This window comes from Lactuca serriola, chromosome 4 (assembly GCF_051521515.1).
Source record: "Lactuca serriola cultivar US96UC23 chromosome 4, Lser_US96UC23_V15, whole genome shotgun sequence".
Classification (NCBI taxonomy): domain Eukaryota; kingdom Viridiplantae; phylum Streptophyta; class Magnoliopsida; order Asterales; family Asteraceae; genus Lactuca; species Lactuca serriola.
The window spans coordinates 239074319-239092679 of NC_136411.1; the positions used below are offsets into that span (position 1 = coordinate 239074319).

The 18361-nt window shown below is 34.7% G+C and overlaps 1 pseudogene; it reads right to left on the bottom strand.

The window, feature by feature from the left end:
• Window positions 1-16081: 16081 nt before the first annotated feature.
• On the bottom strand, window positions 16082-16922 carry LOC145096864 (transcription factor MYB44 pseudogene; annotated as a pseudogene).
• Window positions 16923-18361: the final 1439 nt, after the last annotated feature.

Consider the following 18361-nt stretch of genomic DNA (forward strand, 5'->3'; position numbering starts at 1 on the left):
AAAATTGAAGGGTAATAGATGATTAAAAAAATAAAAAACGAAGACTGGGTTTCTGTAGTTTGGGATTTTGATTTGGAGGTTGATTGTGAATGAATACGAAGGGGTGTTTGTGATTTAGATTTGAAGGGGTTTAATGTTGAATATTCGAAGGGTATATTCTGAATTTTCGAAGGGGGTATTTTGGAAATTTATACGAAGACTTTTACTGTTCATTAATGAGTCTTCGTATGCTTCGTGCTTCGAATGAATTGAGCAAATGAGAATGTTTCGAAAACAGCCCCTAAACCTTCGAATTTTTGTCACTTCGAAAATTAAAGCAAGTTTCGAATTTTCGATACTTTTCACCCAACTTTGAAAATTGTTTGAGGCTTCACATTTTTGGAACAACTCTTCTATGTTTGAGCAAAAAGGGCAGAATTTACGAAGATGGTCCCTGAAACTTCGAATTTTTGGCAGTTTGCACCCAAATTCGAAAAAGGACTATTTTTTGCTGAAAATTGAAGAAAGTTCATTTCAGGCCCCTGCAGTTTGTGCAAATTGACGCTTTTTACCCATATTTGAAAAAGGGGGAGAGTTTTGCATATTTTGTTGTTTTGGGCGCACTGGGTCACTGTAGAATTTTGAAATTGACAATTTCTACCCATTTTTGAGAAATTTTGTCAAAGACGATCTGTGAACAACAATAAAAATTGAATATTTTTTGGTTTTCTGGATTGAAGCACAAAGTTTATGCCACATGTTAAGGGGGAGTTTTGACATGAAAAATTCCGAATAGAGCATTTTCTTTTTCCTTTGGAGTTTTATAATCAAATTTCGATTATAAAAAGGGGGAGAAGTTTTATATGGAAATTCGAACTTGAATTTTTCATATTATGCGGATTTGAAGACCGAAGTGATCTTGAAGTTTTGAAGCTACGAGATGATGCAATTGGAAGTTCGGAAGTGATGTATTCGAAATGGGTTTGGTTTTATTGAAGATTTTTGGGGTGTGTTTTTATGTGCAACTTTTGGGTGATTATTTGGAGTTTGGAATACTCTTAATCATTCATTGCTGCTCGGATTGTATGGTCTCACATCCTAGAGCCCAAATTGAAGAGTCATGGAAGAATGTAAGATTGAAGTTCGTTTTGACATGTGTCACCTTTGAGGCTCGAACCGCGTAGTGTTGGATTTTGGAAGATTTGAAGTGGGTCATTCATTCCTAACTTTGAGGGGGAAAATGTTGGGGTGAAAAGTTCTTCATTAATGACGTTGTAAATGTTTGACTTTTGTGAAACCCACTTGCATGTGGTGCTTTAGCCTTTAGACCCATTTGGTAGTTAGAGTGAGAGAGAGACATGTAAACACCTCTATATAAGGTGGGTTTGTCCACTTGTAGAGGTGTGCTTGAGAGATGTAGAAGTGAGTGTGTAAGTGTGTGTTAATTATGTAGTCTAGATCTAGATCTTTTTCGTAACACCATATACATTCAATATATCTCTTAAACACCCAAATCACCATGTTCAATTGTGCAAGCTTTAATTCCGCATGCCAAACCATGTTCTTTGTCACTACATTTAGGGCAGATTCACCCATTTAACTGTCTGTTCAATATTAGATTATATAAAACTTGTATAAACTAAGTGATTATAGAAGGAACTATTGTGGTTACCATTTTTACTAAAGGAAATATATGATTTTCATAAAGAATGTTTTCATCAAATAAAGGAACTATTACAATTAACTCCATAAGTACTAAATGAATACCCCAGGGTTATATACAATGAAGATCTAACAAACAATGGGATGTGTGACTTCCACCTCATCTCCTGTCCTTATTTGGTTGTAGGCTTAGGGCAGATTCACACAACCGATTGTCTGTTTGCTATGGATTATATATAACTTGTATCTATTTAGTACTCATGTAAGGAATTGTAGAGTCATTTTTTCTTATCTTTCATTACATCAGAAGATATAGGATTTTATAAAGGAATATGCGAACTTTTCTAAAAAGAACTTTCAGCTTACTTTACATCACTAAAATACTTATGAACTCACCAGCTTAAATGCTAATCTACACTTTCAAAATAACTTGTGTTATCAGGAAACTAGTAGACAGGTACGCGCACTGGGATTCAGAAGATGAAGTATAGTAGCTTCATGTCTTGTTTTGTTATTTACTTTTGGATTCAATCTTTTGTGAATCACTACTTTGTAAACACTTTAATATTAATACAATGGTTGTTTGTTACCATGATTACTATGATACATGTGTTGTGATACTAAACATGACGCCATCTGCCCTCGAATGTTTCCACCGTTCCGGTTTGGGGGTGTGACAAGATTTGCTCTCATTTGTTCTCAAAATAATACATGTTCTCATTTGAACATACTTATATATATATATATATATATATATATATATATAACACTAAGAATGTAATTCTATGTCTAAGTAAAATGTAATTCTCTTTTTTTTGGTAAATATTAGTTTGTGGCACACATCATAATTGTGAAATTCTAATATTGAAAAAGGGTCGTGTATTCGTTGATTTGGCGGATACGAGTATGTATTTGATTATTCAAAACCCTATGGGTTATTGGAGCGGGGCAAGTTATGTTTTTAATTTTTTTTAAAGGGTTTGAATCAAGGGTGATTTGCTTCAAACCCACCCGTTGACATGCCTAGGTGGAGACGGGTTGTAGATGGTAGGTGGTGGGGTGGATGGGTGAGGATGGTGGTGGTGGGTGGTAGTGATGGGTGGTGGAGAAAGGTGGTGATGGGTGGTGGAGGTGGTGATGGGGGTGGGTCGGTGAGGATGGTGGTGGTTGTGGTAGGTAGGTGGTGGTTGTGGGCAGGTGATGGTTGTAGTGGATGGTAGGGGTGGTGGTGACAGTGGTGGGTCATGGGTGGGGGCGATGGTGTCCGGTGGTAGTGGAGGATGGTGGTAATCAGTGGTGGTAGAGGGTGGTGGGTGGTGAAGGCGGGTGGTGGAGGTAGGTGTTGATGATAGGTGGTGGTGATTGTGGAGGGTGGTGGATTTGGTGGATGGTGGGTGAGGGTGGTGGTGGCGGGTGGTGGTGATGTGTGGTGGTTGTCGATGGTGATGGGTGGTGTTGGATGGTGGCTATGAGTGGTGGTTTTTGTGGGTGGTGGTGATGGGTGGTGGAGGTGGGTGGCAGTGACGGATGGTGGTGGTGGGTGGTGTTGTTTGGGTGGTGAGTGGTGGTAGTTAGTGGGTTTTTTAATTTTTTTACTTATTTTTTTATTTATATTAATATTACTTGATGATTTTAATTTAAAAAATTTGTGTGGTCCAAATTGTTCTCGTAATAAGAAATGCTTTCAATTGAACGCTTATATATATATATATATATATATATATATATATATATATATATATATATATATATATATTAGATGGGTTATAAATGGTGCGAATCGAAATTGATCCATACCCAACCCATTTAATAAAAGGGTAAAAGGGTATGGGTCGTAAATGGGTAATCGAATCGAAAAATAAAATCTAAACCTATAAAATTCTTAAGTGTTTGGAACGAATTAGGGTCAAAACCCGCTCCATTGACATGTCTACACACGAATTTAGAATATTGAGATATTTCCATCGACGAAGTCCACATGACTTAGATTGGATTTCTAAATTATACTCGGAATGAGTTGCCAATAATAGAAACTATATCAAAAATCAATAATTTAAAGTTTTCACGTTCTATTTGGTGTAATTCTATGGTTTCCATGAAACCAGTCTCTCATTGAGATAGATTAGCATTTAAAATGAACTTGGATGCAAATCATAAGTCTTGGGTTCAAAATAGATATAATTTTCAGCAATTAGTGATAATACCACTTAAATTTGCTTACTAAACATTGGTGTATAGCACAATAGGTCTAATTACAGTAACATTTACAGTGATTAACTGACAATTGTTGATCTATTTACCAATTGTTAATTAGGTGGGTTGCACCTGATCCCACGAAATAAACATTCCTTAAGAGGAGTATGTATACCTTCCATTTCGCAACATGTTTTAAAGTCGTGAGGGCGGCAAATTCCATAAGAACTTTGCAGTTCAACGTACTCAGGCAAGAGCAATCCAGGGATAGGTGACTTTCTAGCAAGTTTTCGTGGCGAGAGCCCAAAGAGGACAATATTGTGATACATTCTAGAGGAACAATATATCAATATCTATTTAGTTGAAATCATTATTAGAATGAAGAGTGATTAAATACAAATATGAATACTGTTAGATTATTTTATCTAGAAAGTTAGTAAATGTTGCTATTTGCTTATTTATATGATTGTTTATTTGCTATTTATTTGAATGGCACTTATTCCTTTTTATATGCTTTCTTTATGATTGATTAATAAGACCATACTAATATATAAGCTCACTTTTGTTCCCTATTTGTTTGACACCCTTACTTACCTAAGTTGTGTTGTCATTGATTAGGTCTACTGCCTAATGTTATAATCAATTTTGTTTCATTGGTTTTATAAATTTAAAACTGGATTTGTATTTTTAATGTTTATTTTACAGACTATCCTTACCACATCACTACTCGATGACGCTTCGATCCAAGGTATTTAATTTGTTGGCCATGAAACAATAGTTTTTAACATACTTTTCTCCATCCTCTTCATATTTAGATCTGAAGAGCATAAGTCTTTTGGGACACAATCTTCGTCATTGTTTTCTATAAAACAACGCTTCCCCGTTTTTCTTAAAATTTCCATTTCACTTTCATCTCCAGACCATACTTCTTTTTCACTATAAGAAATCAATATTTTTTTTCATTTTCAGACACTTCCTTGGGTTGCTCCACTTAGTATGATGCATTCTTCACTTTTTAGATTTGTACTCTTAGGCGAAGTGATTCAACCTACAACTATGACACACAATCATTTCATCCCTCACACCAGATCCTGAAGCATTCTGTTTCTTAATAAATGAAATATTTTTGTTTATCGAAGTGGTTTTGGTAGGTATAGAGGGTATTTTCAGGTGGTAGTGATGGCAGTTGGTAGGGATGAGAAGGGTAGTCATTTTGTGAGAAAGATTGGTTATTTAAATGATATTATGTTGATCTAGGGATATTTTGTCTAGTGAACTGTAGGGTTATGGATTGGTGATGTTGTGGGAACTTTTGGATTTGAATAACAAAAGCATATTAATTCTAGAAAAAACAATCTTCATTTTCTTTGGTAGGCAGAAAAAATATCATATGTCTCTCAGTATTGAAAGCTTGAGTGCTTTCAGCTGCAACTACAAGAGGTCCTCTAGTCTTTTGATATTGCTAAAGAACATTAAATTATTGTGCTTGTAACTTCCCGCAGAGTTCAATGAGTTTTATTGTATTCAATTTACCATTGCCATACAAAATTATTTTAACGATAACCCAACCATCACCAAGACCATCTAGAGATTTGAGATTAATTTCATGGTTCTTTTATAGTCTTCACAATAGTGAATTCCTTAATTATGAGGATAAAGTGAGCAGTAGTATTCATCAAACTTTCACCAAGTAGAATATGAAAGGTTTTGAAATCGTTGATAGCATATGTGAGTTTTTTATCTTTAATATTTCCAGTTCCTTCAAATAATGTATGAAGAGTAATTCATACATCATTATGGACTCACAAAGTTTGATGTGATCTAACAAATCAGGTGGAATGCCACACACAAGCTCAGTGAAAACAACATCTTCATTATCAAGTCTCGTAAGATCTTCTAATATTGTGTGCAACTGGCAAATTTAGGACAAACAAGTTATAAAATGTATCCATGTATAAGAAAGACCACATCATAACTTTGTTGCAATAAATCCTTGAAAGCCAAAAGACCTCATTTGTATAAGTAAAAATATATACATCCTTTAAAAGCCATGATTGTAATGAGCCCTTGAAAACCAAAAAGTTAAAGCAAAAATCAAAAATTAAACCTTGCTTTAGAGTTTTCGGTTTTAGGAATCAGAAACCATGGGGTTTCGGTTGTGGTGGACCAAAATCTCCTGCCATGGCCGAGAACCCCACTATACCGAGATCCCTCTAAGATTGAAGACCTTAGTGTTCTCGGTTCGTCTTGGACTGAAATCATGGTGATCTCGATTGGAATTAGGCCGAAATCACATGTGATTTCGGTGGTTTCTAAGGGGATTTCGGATGGAAAGAAAAATGAAAGGGGTTTGACTTTAAGACGTGATAGGTACATCAGTTCCCCATAAGACTTATTACCCAACATGTATCCAAGCATTTATCCACTAGATAACATAGTAAATATCCCATCACCCTTTCGCTCTTTATTAGGGACGAGATCTTCCACAAACCCCCACCATTTCCATATTCACTTCTGTTTACTTCATTTTCTCTCAAAGAACCAAGACCAAATCCTCCAAGTTCAAATTCTCCAAGCTTGTTCTTAGAATTTTGGTAAGCCTTTCTTGATAATCTAGTGTTTTTATACACTTTTATGTTAGTTTCGTCTTATTTACACACATTATTATGTGTTAAAACTATTAGGATAATATCATTTGCAAGGAAGGTCATCAACCCCATTCAAGAGTTTAGGCTTGGAAATTTTTACATCATCTCTTCAAACAACCCACAACCACTCTCAGTGTGAGTTCATACCTTTCGAGTTTTTCATGTTTTTTTTGGGGGGGATACAAGTAAAGTTTAATTTTTACACAAATACTTGCATATTTCATCTCTATGATAAATATAAAACATCATTTGCATGGAATATTGTTACCACTAGTTTGTAGACAATATTTGTGATCTATTAGTAATGAAATGCAAAAACTAACAAAACAAACATAAAATTTTGTTATCTAATCATAAGGAAAGTTATGATTTCGAAACTACAAAGATTTTTGGGACTTTTTACCAACATATATCTTTTCTAACAAAAAGGGTTACAATCTAGATATTTCACCATTTTGTGGGTTACAACCCAAAACATGATGTTTTGACATACATTTTGAAACCAGGCAAGATAACTACTATGTATTTATGTAAATGATTATATAAATAGCTTTAACAAACAAACACGATAAACTATAATTGATATAGTTTGAGAGTCAGAAACACTACACTATCATTTCAGAAAAAACATATAATTATTTAAAGGTATAATTATTTCATTTACAAGAAAAATGGGTTTTCAGTTCACGTAAACCGGTTGATACTCGTTGTGAGACATTTGGCTTCACCGTACCTACCATAGTACACACTAAAGTCATGAATTATAATCAGAGTCTCTTTTAGGGAGAGTGTGACACTTGTGTATAGATCTATACGGGATTAACGAACCCGCACCTCAGTTGTTAGCTACAGTTAGACCGGCCAGTCTAGGGTGACAAATGCCATAACAGTTCTGACACCTGAAGAACGTCATTCAGGCCACTTGCTGCATTAGTATGGTTATAATAACTCACATAGGGTATTAACAAAACATTTCGTTTATGGGTTAACATACATTCTAGTAGTTTTATATAAATATAAAACTTCATAACACCATTTTTTTAGTACAACTTTACTTACATTTTTAGTCTTGGGATTTAAGATTTACAACTCATTTTTAAAGAAAATATCGGATTTTCTGAGAGTATACACTATCATTTTACATGAAACACTTACAAAATCCTTCTCATACAAAACGCTTATAAACTCACCAACTTAATTGTTGACACTTTTCAAAATCACTTATATTCTCAGGAAATTAGTAGACATGTAATCAAAGCGTTTTTTTGGAGGATGAGGCGTCGTCGCATCACGCTATTTATTTTTATCATATGCATTTGATATTATGTAAACAATGTTTTGAGCACAATGTAAACTTATTAATTTTTCAATACAATGGTTGTAATGCTTTCATCTATATTATTCACTTGTTATGATACTGTATATTAATGTCATCCACCCCCAGACGTTTCCGCCGTTTTGGTTTGGGGGTGTCACATATTGGAGGTCAAGTTTGTGGTACTACTTCTCCGCCAAGAATAGCAACATCAGTGTCAATGATAGGATCACCAAATAGATGTCAAAATTTTCTACTCCAGGACAACGATATCGACATAGTTGGCAAAAATTAAGCAATAGAATAATGAGGAGCATTGAGTAGTTGTGATGAAACATGTAAGCCATAACTTTGGAGAATATCTTGTTGAGGGAAAGATGGCGACATCAAATTTGTTGCTGTAGATCGATGTCAATTATTGAGATGTAAATCTCAGATTGTTTTGCATTGCAGGTATAATTAAATGCTTCTCTTTTTGTAGTTGAATTGCAATGTAATCATCGTATGTTTTAGGCGAATTAAATGGCATGCATGAGGGCTTACGCAAGGACAATTACAAGACAACAAGGTTATATGAAGTAAGGGCATCCACAATCCATTGAACTCTATTGTGTTCAACGGATTGCCACATCACTGTCACATCAACATTTTACTTTTTATTCAACTATACACTTTAACATCCAAGTTGAATGGATTTCTATATTTGGTTTGAAATTTAATTGAAAAAGAAACAATTAAATTCATTGAACCACTCACTTATCATACAACCCTCTTATTCAACTCTTCTTAACGTCATCACTCACACTTCATTAAACTTCAATTCCATCTTTGTCCTTTTCCTTTAAATAATAATTTTTTTAAGTAAATATTTTTAAAGTGCCCGTTACTTGGTAATTATTTTTCAAAAACATTTGCTACCTTTTAGTTAGAAAACTCGTGTAAGTATATTCACGTGTTTATATATATATATATATATATATATATATATATATATATATATATATATATATATATATATATAGCGTGTGAAATTGATTATCACCACGTTTATAACATGAGCAAGAGGCACTGGACAGTGGACACTTGACTGACTACTTTCCAAAAGAAAAGAGTGTTGAATATCGGAGCACACCGCCAAGGCCGGTACCCCATGTTTTGTCCCTTTGTTTTTTTTTTTTTTGTTTTATATCTTCAAAAACATATTTTTAGCCAAATTAAAAATACGTATATGATAAAATAAGTTTCAAAATGAAACGAATCGATTATATCGAAATATACAATTATCTTCATATAAAAGTAACGCATGTTGTCAATTTTTCCTATTTAAATTATCAAACTTTTCTCCATGCATACAAAGCTAATGTATTTTTGTTCTATTTAATTTTTTAGATATAAAATCAATAGTTATATTATCATGAAAAAAACATTCATTCAATGGTTGTGTCATCTGTTTTCTATCTTGTTGGTCATGAGTTCGAATCCAAAGAAACCCAATTTTTTTGTTGTTCTAAAAAAATTGTATCAAATGCAATGTTGTCTAGCATATCTTTATCCATATATAAATTAAAGAAAATATTCAACATTTCTTGTGACATCGATATGTTTAAGTAATCTTTTAGTAATTTCAACTTTAAAAAGCTTATCTCCGTTAATGCTACATGATTAATAAGATTCTAATGCAATGAAATTCTAACTTTTATGAACAATGATGATTATATGTATGTTATTAGCTCTTCCCAAAAAATTTAGGCATTAGAATTTCACTCTTTGTTGCAAATATAATTTATCCTTTTTTTCTTAGAAATAGACTACAGTGTATGTAGCAATTTTACAGAGCTCATAAAATTTGTGGGCCTCGTGGAATGATGCTCCCTAGACGGTCCTCCTATTGTTCACCATTTAGACCAGACATGTGATTAGTTTAACATATTATTAGCATTTTCGTCTTTCTCACCACCAAAAGATTCAAGACACTATTTAAAAAATCTCCCTAAATTGATGTAGGGTTAATACCATAAAAGCCATAAATTTTACACTCCAATTCTAAATTAGTCATAAATGAATTTTTTGTGTCTAATTAGCCATTATGTATGTGTTGACTTTTGCCTCAAGCCTTATTAGCTGGCTTCCCCAGTTTCACCCGGTTACCCCTTTACAAATAGGGATTTTACCGTCAGAAATCCATCTTCTACCTCCTACTTCTACCTTCACCGACTTCTTCTTCCACACAATAACTTCTTCATGGCTAGTTCATCTACAGGGTATACAGGTTCAATTACTTCAGGATTTTAAAATGTTAATGTCAATTTCAAAAACAGAAACAACCCCATGGTTTTGTGTCGTTGTGGTGTTGAGGCTAGCTTCTCAATTCCATGGATGGACAAGAATCCTGGAAGAAAATTTAAGGGATGCACTAACTACAAGGTATGTTCTTCACTCTTTGATCCAGTATAAAGTTTTGTTATGGGTCTAATGACAAATTTGTCATAAAAATGTGCAGGATCCTTTCAGGTATTGTATATTTGATACCATATAAAGAAAGAGTATACAAATTGTATATTTGATTGATCAATAACATATACTGCCTGTAGCTGGACCCACCTTTGACTAGTGAAGAAATAGATTACAACTATTGTTTAACTAATTATTAACAACCGAAATAAAATGTGCAGGATCCTTCCAGGTATTGTAAGTTCTTCATGTGGCTGGACCCACCTTTTCCTAGTGAAGATTACAAAAACCTGATGTACCAAATGCATTTAGCTCTAGTTGGTATGGCTGATGGCAATGCTCGGTTGGAACAGGTGAATGTGGATCAAAATAGGAGGTTGATGTTGATGATGAAGCTTATGTTCATCATGGTCATGCTATTTGCAGTGATGTTGGTAACAGAGATTGTATTGCTGGTGAAATTGTAGGAAGTTGGGAAGTTAGGAAGTTAAGTTTAATCTTTTGTGAAGTTGTTGGTTAGGTGAAATTGTATTAGATGCTTATTTTGGCATAGTTCTAATAGCATCTGAAAATGGGTACCCTTGTAATATTTAGTCCTACGGGACAATTACTATGAAAAGCATTAACCATAAATTGACAATGTACTATCCATTACAAACTGACATTGAACTTTGAACTTAATACAAACCACAATCTTTATAAACATAATAGCCAAATACATACATGGAGGGTAACAATTAGAACCAAACTTCCAATTTTACAACAACGTTTACAAGCCGAAAGATGATTTCCCAAAATGACAATGTACTTACTACAATTTACAGTCAAAAGATAACATGTTGTCAACAAATTCGAAGCTTGTTACCAAAAGATGCTTTCATAAAAAAGGGATATTAAAATATTTATGCCCAATTAACCCCCCATCCATAACAACATCAGTCCAATGTAAGTGCTTTCTCAGTTGTTGAACCACCGCCATCTGGATCATGCACTGCTTTTTTCAACTTAATCTTGATAACTCTTTTTGAGGGCTTCCTTTTTCTTACCAATGGATCTTGTGTTACTTGACTGGTCTCTTCATCAACTATACTCTCAACCAACATCTCCTTCCTCTCTTTTGTCATGTGTGAATAAGAAATTAACATATTATCACATAATGTTCAAGAAAATTGTGTTAATAATTAAATTTATAACTACACACCTTATTAAAAGCTTCAACAATTTCCCCATGATCATATCCAGATGCCTGCATATCTCTAATAGTTTCAAAATCTTCATGGTGAAGCTTTTCATGGAAGGTAAGTACAACTTCATCAACACCTGCCAAAGTTTGACTTAAATTACCATGCACAACCCCTATTCTCCCTACATATTTGATCTTACCTCCCCTCCTTGCCATCATCTTCATTCTCTTCAAAGGAGAAATTGACTGATCAACATCTATCATCTTACCTGCTTGTTTTGATGTGCCCTCAGCAACTTTCATCTTTCCCTCACTTGCTTCTTTTGATGTGTTATCAAAAGCTTTCTTCTTTCCCTCACCTACTTTCCTTGGTGTCTTTGCAATGTTCATAGCTGAATTCCCTCCCCCATCTCCCTGTGGTCTACCATTTTTCCTTTTAGGGACAGGGTCGCTTGGACCTTCTCCATTCTTACAAGACAACTTATTATCACCAAGTTCCATATATTTCCCATACCTAACAGTCCTGCTAACCTTTCCCTTTTGAGTTAGGAACTTCGAATCCTGACATTCTGAGGCATGTCTTGTTCTCTTTGTTTTTGTCCTTCCAGACATTCTCCTGAGAATGGGTGGTAAGGGCTTCAAATATTCAGTATAGGGCCACATATTACTTCCCTTAACATGTATGATGTTGTCCCTATATGTCTCTATGAACTTGTCCTTATGGAACCAAAAGGAAATAAAAACAGCTGGATCTCTATGTGTGAAATTGATTGCAGCTTGAGTATGGAACATGGTAACCCTGATATCTCCCATAATCCGCATGAACAAGAATGAGCATCTAAATCCACATTGTAAGCTAAATATCCATGCCTTGTCTCAAATAATGCCCCTACACTTAGTATTACTATCCAGAACCTAAAACTATAAGTAATTAGTAATGTACATGTATAGACTTAAGATGAAAATTAAAATCAAATAACCATGCCTCATATGCTTTCCAAACTCCTTAATCTTCTCTAAGGTGTTTGGGCCATAGTCACCTTTCCATTGAGAAATTGTAGTAGCTTGATGTTAAAACCTATTCATCAAATAAATCCTGATTTCCTCAAGCATTGTTAAAATTGGTTTTTTTCTCATGTGAATGATCATCGAATTAAAACACTCTGATATGCCATTCTCTATAGCCTCACAAGCATATCAATGAGAGAAAAATGCCCTACACCAAGAATGTGGTTTGTTTGACATCAGCCATTCATAGCCACTGGGAGTTATGTGTTTGATTTTCTTCATTGTTGCTATGAAGTCTCCCTCCACAGTACTTTTGGCAGCTTCCCAAAACAGGTTCTTGAGCTCTAACCCAGTGTATTTCTTCCTGAAGTTTGCATAGATGTGTCTGGCACATTGTCTATGTTCAACATATGGAAGTAGTTCTGTAAGAGCTTGTAGTAGACCCTGACATTGAATAAACAAAATTATTATAAATAAATAATAATTAAACAAATTTACAATATAATTTACCTTGTGATGATCAGAAATAACCACAAGACCCCTACCACAATCAAGGTCAAGATCAGCAACTAATAGCTCAATAAACAAAGTCCAATTATCTTTGTTCTATACATCAATCACTGTCCATGCTATTGGATATACATGATTGTCTGCACCTCTTCCAACGACAGTCAAAAGTTCTCCCTTGATCTGACCCTTTAGGAAACAACCATCCAAACCTATCACACGTTTGCAACCCCTATTCCAACCATCCTTAAAAGCCTTTAATCACACATAAAACCTTTTGAAATAGTTCATGCCACCATCATTAGAATCTACTCCCACCTTACAAGTGCTCCCTGGGTTAGACCTGAGGATTTTTGCAGCATAGTCTCATACCTTTGCATAATGTTCTTCTAACTTACCTTCTATCATCTCTCTTGCCTTTGTCCTAGCCCTATGACATTACCTCTTAGATACATTTACTGAAAACATCCTAAGTACATCTTCCTTCATCTCATTTAATGTCATCTTTGGCTTCATAATAATATCCTTCAGGTAATGTTTGGCCAATCAGTTGCAACTAACCAAAGTTCCAAAATTAAAATTTCTAGCATATAGATGTATGTCACATATAGATTTAACATGAAATGTTCGTTCATTATACTTCCAAGAAGCATAAAATCTAAAGGGACAAGGGTCTTTTTTATATATTTTCCCACACCTAGCAATCACTCTATGCTTATCACTCTTCATAAACCACAACTGATATCTATTAGCTACTACATAGTTAGTTAATGCAAACCTAAGTTGAGAAGGGGACTCATAACACTCTCCCACTACAGACTTCACTTGTTTCCAATGGATGTCTGGATCATGAACCCCATACTCTACACCCACTTCACCGTCATTTTGATCATCAACATGATCATGTTCTGGATCCTTAACACCAACTTCCTGATCATCATCTCCCATTCCATCAACAGTCCTCCTTAGCATATTTTCATCACATAATATGTTAAGGAATGGGTCATCAGACAGGTTTGAGGTTGGTTTAAAGGTCTCTGGTGCAAAATCCAGGAAAGAGAAATCTATGAGATCATCATTAGAGTCCTCGTCCCTTACATAAACCTTTTCAGGCCCTTTTACTTTTTTAGTTCCAGATGAAGAAGCCATCTGTTCAAGATGAAAAATTAAACTAGTAAGTGACACTATGGAACTCGATTATGTTAGATAAGAACACACATACATATCAATTTCTTATTGGCAACCCACGTACCTTTCTACTTCAGTGACTTTCAACTTCAAAACAGAAGCTTTTTGCATGTAACAATGGTGTAAGAAACCCTTTTCAAACCCTTCTTCTTCCTAAAACCAACTACATGAAACCATTTTTTGATGCAAGACGTTTTAGTGAAAGGTGATATTTGGTGGTGTATGAACGATCGAGTAGTATAAGAGAGTGGTGACCGGCTGCGTACTTTGACCTGATGTTAACCGGCTGATAAAACGATTTTGAAACGGGGTCACAATTATTTAGGCTAATTAGACACAAAAAAATCCATTTAGGGCTAATTTAGAATCGGGGTGTCAAACTTATGGCTTTAATGGTATTAACCCAATTGATGTATCATTCTGTAACATTTTGAGACAAAATCATTTGTGTGTTGAAATGTTTGTAGTAAGGGCAATAACTAAGCACTTACAAAACAAGGGGTTAAAAACTACATGCAACATATGACAAATATGTTGTTATCCTATGAGTTATCCTTTTAAGATACTTATAATGTTGGAATTTAGAGGAAATATTGTAAGTTGGAAAATTTCCTCTATCCCATATTGGTGGAGGAAGAAACCTTTTGTGAGGTTATAAACCATTTCCCTTGGTAAGCTTTCAAATGCTTTAGTGCTTCACAGGAATGGGCCAAGCCCGCAAGCGAGCACCTAGCCTAGCCTAGATGGATGAAATGATGTGATTTGCATTGGTCGTTGGAAGCGGAGGAAATTTTATTTTTGGCGAGTTTAGGTCAAGTCGATTTGATCGATCCCGTGAAACGGTTGACCAGCGTTGACTTCGTGGATAAGGTGAATGAATATTCTAAAAGACTCAGAAAACGGCTTGCTTGGAGAGCACGTTGTCGCCTTAGGGTTTTTATTGGTCGATCGCTTACAACCGATAGGAGCGAAAGTAAAATCCTTTAAGCACAAAAGTCGATCCAACACTGAGGAGCTTTTATTTTTGGCGAGTTCGCGTCAAGTCGGTTTGGCCAATCTGGTCAAACGGTTGACCAGCATTGACTTCGTGGCTAAGGTTTGGTTCAAGTCGGTTTAACCGATCCGGTCAAACGGTTGACCAGTCACTTTGTGGATAAGGTGACAGAATATTCTAGAAGTCTCATAAAATGGCTTGCTTGGAGAGCATGTTGTCGCCCTACGGTTTCTAGGGATTGGCCGCTTACAACTGATCGGAGTGTAAGTAAAAGAGTCGATCCGTGCAGTTATTCCACGTTCAAAGATTATCCATTGACAAGTCGGTATTAATTTAGTGTCTCGCGTTACTTTCATCTAATAACATGACATTTTTCTTCTATCTTTCTTATAATTAGATCTAATCGAGAAGAATTTATCTGGTTTATGGACGAAACTTGTCTTATATTAAATAATAATTGATTTTTTATTCGCAACTAATCGACATATAATTTTCAATATTATTTGTTGTTTTCCTTACATGTCTAATGGTTATGATATTCAACTTTAATACATTGATGGAGCCAAAAGAGATAGCTTGGTAAATACGAATGTTTGATTTGTGAACTTCTATAATAGTTGTATAAATTAAATGAAAATTACCTTAGTTTATGAATACTTGAGTTTATATAGTTTCACACCTCAACGAAAATTAATAAATGTACATTTCTAACACATCAAAATACAGATGATCCAGTCTATTCTATAACAAACTGGTAACAAATTAAATATATAAATAAAACAATAAAAAAAGGTCAAACAGGGTAAAGTTGATCACATCATAAGTAAATGTTTATACATTTTTAAACTATTTAATTTCAACAATAGTGTCTATATATTCATATTTAACTTTATTACATAAAAAATATATTAAAACAAATACCAACAAATCTATCTAATTCAACACTCAACTTGTTAGTTAACTATTTAACATTATCTATAATTAACATCAAGATGAAAAAATTGCAATTTAATAAACCATCAACATTTAGTTATCTTTAAAAAAAAAAAAAAAAAAAACAATTGTCAATGGAACGCAGAAGTCTCGGGGAACGAAGTTGAAAGATACTCCCTAACCTCCCTGGCGATGACATCTCTCAACACATCCCAAAACTCATTCGGTAATCCCCTCGTCGTTTCACATACACCCATCCCCGGCGGTGCCAGAGACAAAGTAGTCATCGGATCATACTCATCAGCAGCGGCACCACCCACATTCGACGGAGATCCCGATGTAGAAAAACTAGTACTACCACAGTTCAAACTCATCTTAAAATCACCACCGTCAGCATCCACCTCCTGATTCTGAAACCGCCGTCTCTTCAATGTAGAGTTCCAATGGTTCTTCACTGCATTATCTGTCCGACCAGGTAACAATCGAGCAATAGTTGCCCATCTGTTCCCATACTGGGCATGCGCGACCAAAATGGTGTTATCTTCATCGCAAGAAAAGGGTCGATGGTGGACATTGGGGCAAAGCTGATTACACCATCGAAGTCTACAGGACTTAGCTGATCGACCCTTGATGTACTTACTAATACGCGACCAGTTACAGGGCCCGGAACGTTCAACAAGTCGAGTAAGGATCTTGTCTTCTTCACTAGTCCATGGACCCTTGATCGTATGAAGACCGGTAGAGTGCTGGGTTTTGTGAGGCGAATGAGAAGTGTCTGAAGAAGATGAATCGGAGGAGGAGGAGGAGCACAAATTGAAATGTTCCATTATTTGGATATGGGACTTTTATGTGAAGTGGTTTGTGGGTTGATGGTATATTGGCGTGTATATATATATGGATGGACCGGTACATGCACGGATGAACGGTGGGGAGCAAAAGGTAGGTTCTTGGAAATTGGCTTCTAAATTTATATAAAGTATATCAAGGTGCCTTGGAATAATTTTATATCTTATAAGCCACATGTCACAAAAAGTTTATCTTTAAACCGTAGGGTATTTAAATAAAAAAAAGGTTTGAAAAACTAAAAGTAATATTATTTCGGTCTTTTTTTGCTTACAACGGGGTTTTTTGGGGGTTTGTAAACGATTTATTATTATTATTATTATTATAACATATGTTTCTTTTCACTAAGGATAAAGGGTGTTGTGATCTTTTGCCTAAGAAAAAGACTGTTACAAAAAACTTGACTAGGTTCTGATTAGTTTCTAAGTGGTACTCAACCGATTAGAGGGCGCTTAAAGATTAATCTCTGTCTACAGTAAAGGTGTGCAAAAAAAACTGTAGAACTGAGCCGATCCTAGCAATTCAAAACCGAAAAAAAATGAAATCGAAAAAACAGAGTGACCTACAGATCGGTTTCAATTTGGATTTTTAGATAATCACGGACAATCGAACCGAGCCGTTATATATATATATATATATATATATATATATATATATATATATATATATATATATATATATATATATGTGTGTGTGTGTGTGTGTGTGTGTGTTTGTGTGTGTGTGTTAGGTTATAACCCATGTACCACACATGGGATAGGGTAAAACCACTTTGAAATTTAATAGACCTAAAAAATAACATGTTTGCAAACATTTTTTTAGACACTTAGATGTCTTGCCTATAAGTGTACAATAATTGTTAGTTTAAATTAATTTTGCAATGTGTTTAAAAGATATGAAAAACGTTCTTTATGTCTAGTTGTATTCATCTTCAATACCATCTTCCTCTACTTTTAAAGCACTTCCCAATTTTTCAGGTGTTTGTTAGCATCTCATATCCATCAGTTTCCATATTGATCACGATTTGTTGGCATTTCTTATATAATAATAACATTTGTAACATGATAACGATAAGGCTATATAAAAACTTGTTTGTTATGAATTAATTATCATGTCTTTTTAGTTAGTAGCCTATAAAAAATCTCACACAAAATAGGTTCTACGCCACAAAGAGTTAAGATGAACTATATCCTTTAACACATACATAAACATTTGCAACTTCCTAAGACATTTCATGAAATCTCATTTTTATCCAAGAAAGGACATGAAAGGCAAATCTGTCCAACAGTTAATAATTTACCATTTTGTTATTGGAGAGAGAAACACTCGAAGTCTTCATACAACCAAATCTCTCCAAAAGTTAATGTGCTTAATCCACACGAAGTTTCTACTTAGATATGTCATGGATGCTAAATTCACTGTAAAAAAATACTCACCTCAGACAAAATAGTTGTAAA